Below are 8036 nucleotides of genomic sequence, written 5' to 3'. Positions count from 1 at the left end.
GATTTTTAAATGAGTGAAAAGAAGATAAAAGTGAGCCCGTAACTGTCTGTCTGAGGGAGCACACCTCAACGGTAGCTCACGAGGGATGGGGGTCATGAGGGATTAAAATGATAGGGAGAAATAAAAGTATAGAGATAGAGAGGGACGGAGGGACAGAGAGACCACATTCGCAAATAAGAACAAGATTGGAAAGGTGGACGCGGTCGCAGGAGTGCGAGGACGAGGCACCACTCAGCGAGAGCTCTCTTTCGCGTCAGGAGATGGCGTAGGGCGAACCAGTCGGCCAGAGCTGCGCTGTCCTCGGAGATCGCGGGGGCACTACCGGTCGGCACGAAATCCAATGAGCGAGTCCCGCCGACATTATACAACGCCACTCCTTGTGTTCATGCGTTTCGTTTCGTTCGTTGTTACCACGGGACCATTGGCACAAGGGAGGACGAATGAGGTCACAGAACGAACCCATATATGACATTGTTGCCGTATGGGCTCCTCTGTTATGTAGCGATTCCATTTCGCTGATTTACGGCTTGCTGAAATGCCATTCCTCGTATTTCCTCGGAATGAAATACTTAGCTCCTTCACATCCAGTAATGACGTGCAGTTTAGATCCATTCTTGCAATTACTCGCAGCAAAAAATGCATCTTTATCGTTTTTTAGCTTATAATTTACGCCTCCATAAAGGTCGTGTCACAAGTTGCATTAAAATGTACGCAAAATGCGTCTCTTAAGGCCGAGAGATAGCAGCCTTTGTGATCGGTCCCCGTGTTTTGGCCCTGCTTGAACGCGTGGAAGGACATTTGACTTTGGCGCACTTCCTGTGGGTCTAGTAAGCGACAGCGCAGCGAATGCTTTAGGTCTGTCGGCTCGCCTCAAGCCTTTTGGACCCGCTCGGCCGACGCATTACCTAGAAAGGCCTGTTTTGCTGTCTGGGCTGCCTAGAAAGACCGTTCTCCTGTACATTGTTGGAATCGTCAGAACGCACCTGATAAGGCACCGATTGCCAGAGAAACCGGAGTGCCTTTCGAGTGTTCTTTCCCTTCACACCACGAACTTTCCGGTGACAAGGCCTCCTCTACGAGTCATCCTTGAACCTTGTCAAACCTGAGGAATCTACTCTTCGCGCTAGTTTGAGGTCAACACGCCGTGCCAGCTGTGCCGTGCTTTTTGGTGTACTTCCGCCTGACGATCGCTGCGCGCCTTTCTCCCTTTCCTGCGAGGTGTTGTGGCTGCTTCTTTGTGCTCGCTCGCGGGATTCTGCGCCGATCTGTCGTGCCCTCCGCAATCTCCGACGAGAGTCCAGCTCTGGCCGACCGGCTCAACCTCCATCTCCTGACGCCGTTAAGCTCTCGCTGAATGGTGCCTCGTCCTTCGACTCCTTCGACAAGTGGTGCGCCGTCCTCGGACTCTTTAGACAATCATGTCGTCGATTCGTGCTGACATGATTTAGAAACTAAGCGCTACTGCTATCACGATATCATTTCTGAGCACTTTTACAATATACAATGTCTGCACACGAAAAAAACGTGTCGTGGTGTTTTTCGCGGCTTAGAATTTTGTGAGATTTTTTGGCAAAAATCTCGGCTACGAGTGCTTTAAGTTGTCTCGGCGACGAGATACATTCTCAAGTTCTCTGGGAATCCAGTCAGTTACTTTTAATGACCAGCTGTTCTTACAATGCGCTACATGCCCGTCCCATGTACATCTCCTGTTCTTGATTTCAACTATGATGTCCTTTACCCCGAATCGCTCCCTGGTCCACTCTGCTTTCTTCTTGACTCTTAAGGTTACACCTATCATTTTCCTTTCTATCGCTCACTGCGTCGTAATCGATTTGAGCTGAACCCTCTTTGTAAGTCTCCAGGTTTATTTATTTCAGAAGTACTGCCAGCCTCACACATGAGGCCTTAGACAGGGGTGGGTGATACAAAAAAGGAAACAGATATGAAGATACAACAGGAAAGGAAACACGTCACGCAGAGCTACACCCTCAAGAACTGGTGCATCAAAGTAAAACGCCAGTACTTACACAATTGTAGTGGTTTACGCGTACACGTACAGAAAAAAGAAAACGTAAAAAAAACTATGACAACAAATATCTGTTCATGCACAATTAAAAAGAAACATCTTATAACGCTTCAAGAATTGGCAACATTTCAAAAATACAACGCAATGGTAGGAAAAAAGTGATAGAAAGTGGAACTTAAATGGAAGCGTGTTCAGGACGCGCGGTGAAATAATAGAGGGCGAAGCGCAAAGAAAGATCAAAGTCAAGTAGGTTGCTGGTGTTTTAAGTTTTCCCATGAACGGGTGAACGGTTTCGCAGTTCACTAGATTGGCAGAAAGAGCATTCCAATTAGTGAGAGTGCGCGGAAAAAAATGAGTTTTAAAAGGGTTTTGTTTTACAGGAATATTCCTTCAGTTTTTTTGGATGCTTGGAACGAGTTGATCGGCGGTGAACCATTTTTATGCACGCGTGCTTTTCTATGCGTAGCTTGTCGTGGTATAGTAGAAGCATGTACTTCAATCGATCGTGTTGCCGTCTTGCCTGCAATGTATCCAAGTCAGCTTTTTTTAACAGTTTAGTGGGTGACGTAAGAGCACTGTAGCGATTATATACAAATCGGATTGATTTTCTTTTAATCATTTCAAGTGTTTTAATATTTATTTGGCTATGAGGGACCCAAACCACAGATGAGTACTCCAGGATCGGACGAATAAAAGTTTTATACGCAATAATTTCAATTGCGGGGTAGATTTGCGCAAGGAACGTCTTAGAAATGCTAGTTTCGGTAAAGCTTTCTTTTCAATGTAGGCAACATGCTCATTCCACTTAAAATCTGCACTTAATACAACCCCCAAATATTTATAGGTTTTAACAAACGATAGTTTTTCACCATTGATCGAATATGAGTGTTTCAAAGGAAGCCGCTTGCGCGTACCGGTCATAGCTACCGTTTTCTTTTCATTAATCTTCATTTGCAACACTGCACACCAAGAAGATATTTTTGTTAACGCTGCGTTTAAAAGAACCTGGTCGTTTGCACTATGTATTTCCTGATAAAAAATGCAATCATCTGCAAATAACTTGATAGAAACCGGGGTATCATCGGCAATGTCGTCTATAAAAATTAAAACAAAGAAGTGGTCCAAAGACTGAGCCCTGAGAGATTCCCGAATTCACCGGTCGTGAATCAGACTGGGTGTTATCTATAGAAACTATTTGATTTCGATAAGAAAGGTAGGCCTCAATCCATGACTTAATGTACGGTTCTTTAGTATAGGTTTAAGTTTCGCGAGAAGTTTTGAATGCGACACGCGATGAAATGATTTTTCGAAGTCTAGGAAAATCATGTCAATCGGGCCTTGCCTATCTAGAATCTATTTGGGTATAGGGATAATTTTTCCGAATTTCCAGCCATCTGGAAGCGTGCGCTGTGACAGTGACTTCTGAAAAATGATGCACAAAAACTTCGAGCACCATTCAGCATACCTCACAAGGAACGCGTTAGGTATGCTACCAATACCAGGCGTCTTTTGGGGATCTATGTTAAGAAGCAGAGACAAGATTCCTTCCTCATATATTGCAAGGCCATTTATTGGTGGGATATAATGAAGCGTTTTTGAACATGGCCTTCTCTCATCGTCATCAGTAAACACTGGACAAAAAAAACGTGTTAAATTATTCTGCGATAATTTCTTTTTTAGTTACGATAGCCCCATTTACACATATATTATGAAAACGCTTCTTTTGGGGGGCAAAATGCTGCCGGAATTTCGCTGGGGATGACAGCAAGAATTAACCCGACCGAACAGAGGTAATTCAGCGGGGGTAACTTGAGCGCTCTCCAGGCGGCGAAGTTCAGAATCCGAGCCGGTGCAGGCAGCTCCGTAGACTGCCGCCAGCTGGGCAGGTCAGAAGTACAGTATGTCGTGGTTGTGAAACACGCAGCACAGGTATTTCTTTTCTAAAGAACAGAGAACAAAATTCGTAATTTTTAAAACACCTTACAATTTCTGTGCTTAAAATTTTTTGCTAACAAAGAGAAGACGATTGCACTTTACAATTAAGCTTTGGGACTTCCGGCACACGGCAAACGTTGTCTGCTTGTGAGCTGCAAGTCCATTGATTGCCGACAAGTGAAGATGCGACACCGTGCGCCTGGGAAGGGCAGCCGGCGCACCGAGTGGCTGCGGCGCATCGGATTGCGCGTATCAGATCGGCGGCGGGATTTACGCGTATGCGGTCGCCACTTTAAGCTGGAAGACTACGAACGCGATTCCGTGCTTGTTCGGCGTTGTGAAGAGGCATCCGCTCAATTCCTACGCACTGTCGTCTTTATTCCTTCCAGGTGAAAAGGTAAGTTCACGGTCGATCGGGATCGTGCGACACGCACTGACAACGCGGTTTGCACGTGTGCAACGAGAAAATTCTATGTAACCTCGTTAATTATAACTATAACGACTGTGTCTATTCAATGCAAATCGGTCCACTTTGCAATAATTATATACACGCTGAAAAACTTTCGCCGGTTCTGGATTTGCTGAACCGATTATAAAATGACTGGCTGCCTCTTTGCACTATTGTATACGGCGTAGGGCCAGTGGTAAAATGCAGGTTCAAATTTACCGCATGCATGTTATACATGATGAGCTCAAAGAAAGCCCCGCAATAGTGCAACACGTTCGACGGCGTTGATAGGCTACAACCCGTTTGCGTGTTGTATTCATGCCGAATAGCAATAGCACGGCGTGCTAGAAAATCGTCTTGCAGTGCCGGCGTTCGAAGTGCGTTGAAGCTTATGCTTCAACTGTAGCGCATATGCTTTATTTGTTCATTTGCCGGTGTGAATGCACTTTTGTGTATGTGTAAAGGCAGCCTTGCAAGATAAAGCGTGCCGATTGATGGGTGGTTTCATTCGTCGACTGTGCTTGGGGAAATTCATTCAAAACGATTATGGCTTCTTACGGGGCAAATTACAAGCATGCAGCTTTACGTTGTGGCATATCATGCGGGAAAACGAAGAAGCCGATAAATATTTGCACTACAGTCTCCTAATTAATAAATTAATTGTTTAACTGCAATACTCCATTTCTTTACGTCATAATGCATGATCACCAAATCACAGCAGTGCAACGAAATCATGGCTTCACATCTAGCAAGAACTTGGCAGCTCATCAAAAAAAAACTGCTAATTAGTAAAACTTCATGCAGAGTTAATGTACTTATTCCATATGAGATGTGAAAAAAAACAACAAAAAAGCCGAAGATAGTTTTTATACCAATACAATAAACTCTCCAGCCTCTTTCAGTACTATACAAGATTTCTTTGCAGCATGTTTTTAGTACACACATAGAAAACAGTTTATGCTATGTATACAGAATATTTGCACATAAAATGTGTGAATGGAAATGCGAAGACAACACTTAAAACCATTGTCATAAATTCTGTTTGTGGTAAAAAAAATTGCTGCATTTTTCAGCATCACACACTGCTCCAGAAAAGTGTTGTAGAGTGTGGCACAGTCTTGGAACGTTCTGCTAGCCAGGTTAGTCCTGCTCTGTTTCTGTACATTGGCACTGCACAAAAGTGGAATGTATATGCGTTGCATATCATTGCTGCATATTATGGAAAATAACTCGGAACACATTTCTTATGCAGCTACACACTGTGCAACTAGCTCATGCCAGGTAAGGCAGCTCGACTTCCACAGCTGTATCATAATATGTTTTCCACAGATGTAACATAATATGTAATTTCCACAGATGTAACATAATATGTTTAATCTCACCACCTCATATCCAGACAACAACACAAAAAACTGTGCGCAAGGCAACCATAAGTACAGTGGCAACTCGGAAGACAGTGGAATGCCGGTCTGTTGGTAAGTTGACCTGAAGGTTGAAAAATGCACGTATGAGGCATAAAATATACAGTAGCTGTTCAGTTACAGGATTCACACCTAAGCTCCTAAATAAAGAAAACTAGCAGGAAATAATGTATGATGATGAACAATTGGACATGACACTAATCGAAGAAGTTTTCTTTATTTGAGTGTTTCATAACCATCTCAGCTGCGCAGGTGAACATGACCCTGAAGGTGCAGTTTCGGCCAATACACAGACAGCAGCTGCCTTCACCACAGAATCGGCAGTGCAGACACAGTGCGGTGCTTCATCACATGAGCAGTAGTAGCAGCTTCAGCCGATGTTTCTTCACTGCCACAGTTTCCAGCAGGTTTCAGGCCTCTCGGCTGCTCAACACCTGTACGAATGGATGAATCTTCTCCCGCTAAAGAAAAGCCAGCTGCTGAAACATCTGTCCAAATGAACGGATCTTTTCCTGCTGAGGAAGAAAAGCCAGCTGCTGAAGTTGACGTCACATACTTGCCCTCATTCAGCGAGAGTTTCTGCAGGTATTAAAAGCATTAGTCTTTGGTGGAATAACAATAACGTTTAACTTTTTAACAATGTCAGATGCTTAGCAATTCAGTGATCTTTAACATGTGATAGGCGTGTTGTCACCAACTACTTCGCATACTGAAACCACCACTTGAGACAGTTATTCTCTGGGGTTGTGTCTGCCCTTTCATGTTTGCAACAAAGGAAGTTAAGCCCCTTAGTTCCCTGAAACTTTTCACCTCAGAGTAGTAGTGAGAATTTATTAGAAGGCAGAGAGGTCAGCCTGAGCTAGTTCGCTCTAGAGTAGTTCATGACAGTTCATGTATATTTGCTAGAACTCAAATGGTCCATTCTGCACTGCATGCTCATTTTCCCCACCTGTGTGTTTTAAAACTATACGAACGTGAAGGGGCAGTTCTATTCCTGTGAAACGCCTGCCGAGACACTTTCATGCATTACCGGGCAACCTGCAGATTTTATAATGATGTCAATAAGAGCTTGTACAATTGAATGCAGAGGCTGGTGGCTAGAAATGTTTCAGGAGTGGCCCACTTGTTGAGGGCCTTTAAAAACCCGTATTTTCATTATTCATGTTCGGTAGAACACACCCCCTCCATCCTAATTTCGAGGAGGGTAGGGCAGGTCCCTAGCGCACCTTTAATTCTGGCCATGGGCCTCATTGAGGACCTGTATAAGAGACATGCACTGGGGAGCAATTGAAGAATCATGTGGATTTTCTCATCACCCTTATTTCAAAGTAGGCACACTGGTTTCTCTTATGCCGCTTTGTCTCGTATATGAGTGTATCTTATGTAGGAGTTCAACTATATAAGCAGCAGTTAGAAAGCCTCTTTATTGACATTAGCTAGATAAGAGGATTTCTATGACAACAGCAGCGAAGAATGTTGGTACTCATTTGCAATTCATGATACTCTATAATACAGGAGTGTTTTTAGATGTCAGAACCTCTAGCGAGGTAACGAAGAGCACAGGAGACCACGTTCCCCTGCAGTGAGTACCCCTCCGTACTACCCCTTCATTCCCCTGCCGTAGTGGAGGGCTCCGGAAATTTCGACCACCTGGGGTTCTTTACCGTGCACCCAAATCTGAGCACACGGGCCTACAACATTTCCGCCTCCATCGGAAATGCAGCAGCCGCAGCCGGGATTCAAACCCGCGTTCTGCGGGTCAGCAGCCGGGTACCTTAGTTGCTAGACCGCCGAGGCGGGGCAGCCCTGCCGAATGCAGTAAGACCTACTTCACACGAAAGCACAGGGTGGTTCATGAACACTTTCTTTTATTACAAGCACGTGTTTTCATAAGTTCGCCAAATAAGAAGGGGTACACTGACAAGTGTACAATTACATTCTGCACAGAATCTACAACTGGCTGCCACCTACCAAAATCAGTATCACAGTGGACACAAAGAAACAGTAAAATGATTTCATGTGAGACTATTTACACATTATTTGTGTGTTAATACATCAATTTCTTTTGTATAAGACATTGCCAGTTACCTTATATAAGACTTCCAAACAATGCTAGACTTAGCTCATGGAGTAACGATTTTGTGATAGCATAATTGTGCGGCGTTTCCGGCTATTATTAAAATGGAGTACGCCAATTACGTTATCT

The 8036-nt window shown here is 44.1% G+C and overlaps 1 long non-coding RNA gene across 1 annotated transcript; it reads left to right on the top strand.

The window, feature by feature from the left end:
- The first annotated feature begins 3958 nt into the window (after positions 1–3958).
- On the top strand, positions 3959–7821 carry LOC142775807 (uncharacterized). The gene is made up of 3 exons (XR_012887034.1): positions 3959–4358; positions 5483–5548; positions 5662–7821. It is a non-coding gene; the product is annotated as an uncharacterized LOC142775807 (long non-coding RNA).
- The last annotated feature ends 215 nt before the right edge of the window (positions 7822–8036 follow it).

Source organism: Rhipicephalus microplus, chromosome X, assembly GCF_043290135.1.
Source record: "Rhipicephalus microplus isolate Deutch F79 chromosome X, USDA_Rmic, whole genome shotgun sequence".
Lineage (NCBI taxonomy): Eukaryota > Metazoa > Arthropoda > Arachnida > Ixodida > Ixodidae > Rhipicephalus > Rhipicephalus microplus.
Note: the sequence above shows the minus strand (reverse complement) of the source record. Positions and strands in the feature narration are given on the sequence as shown.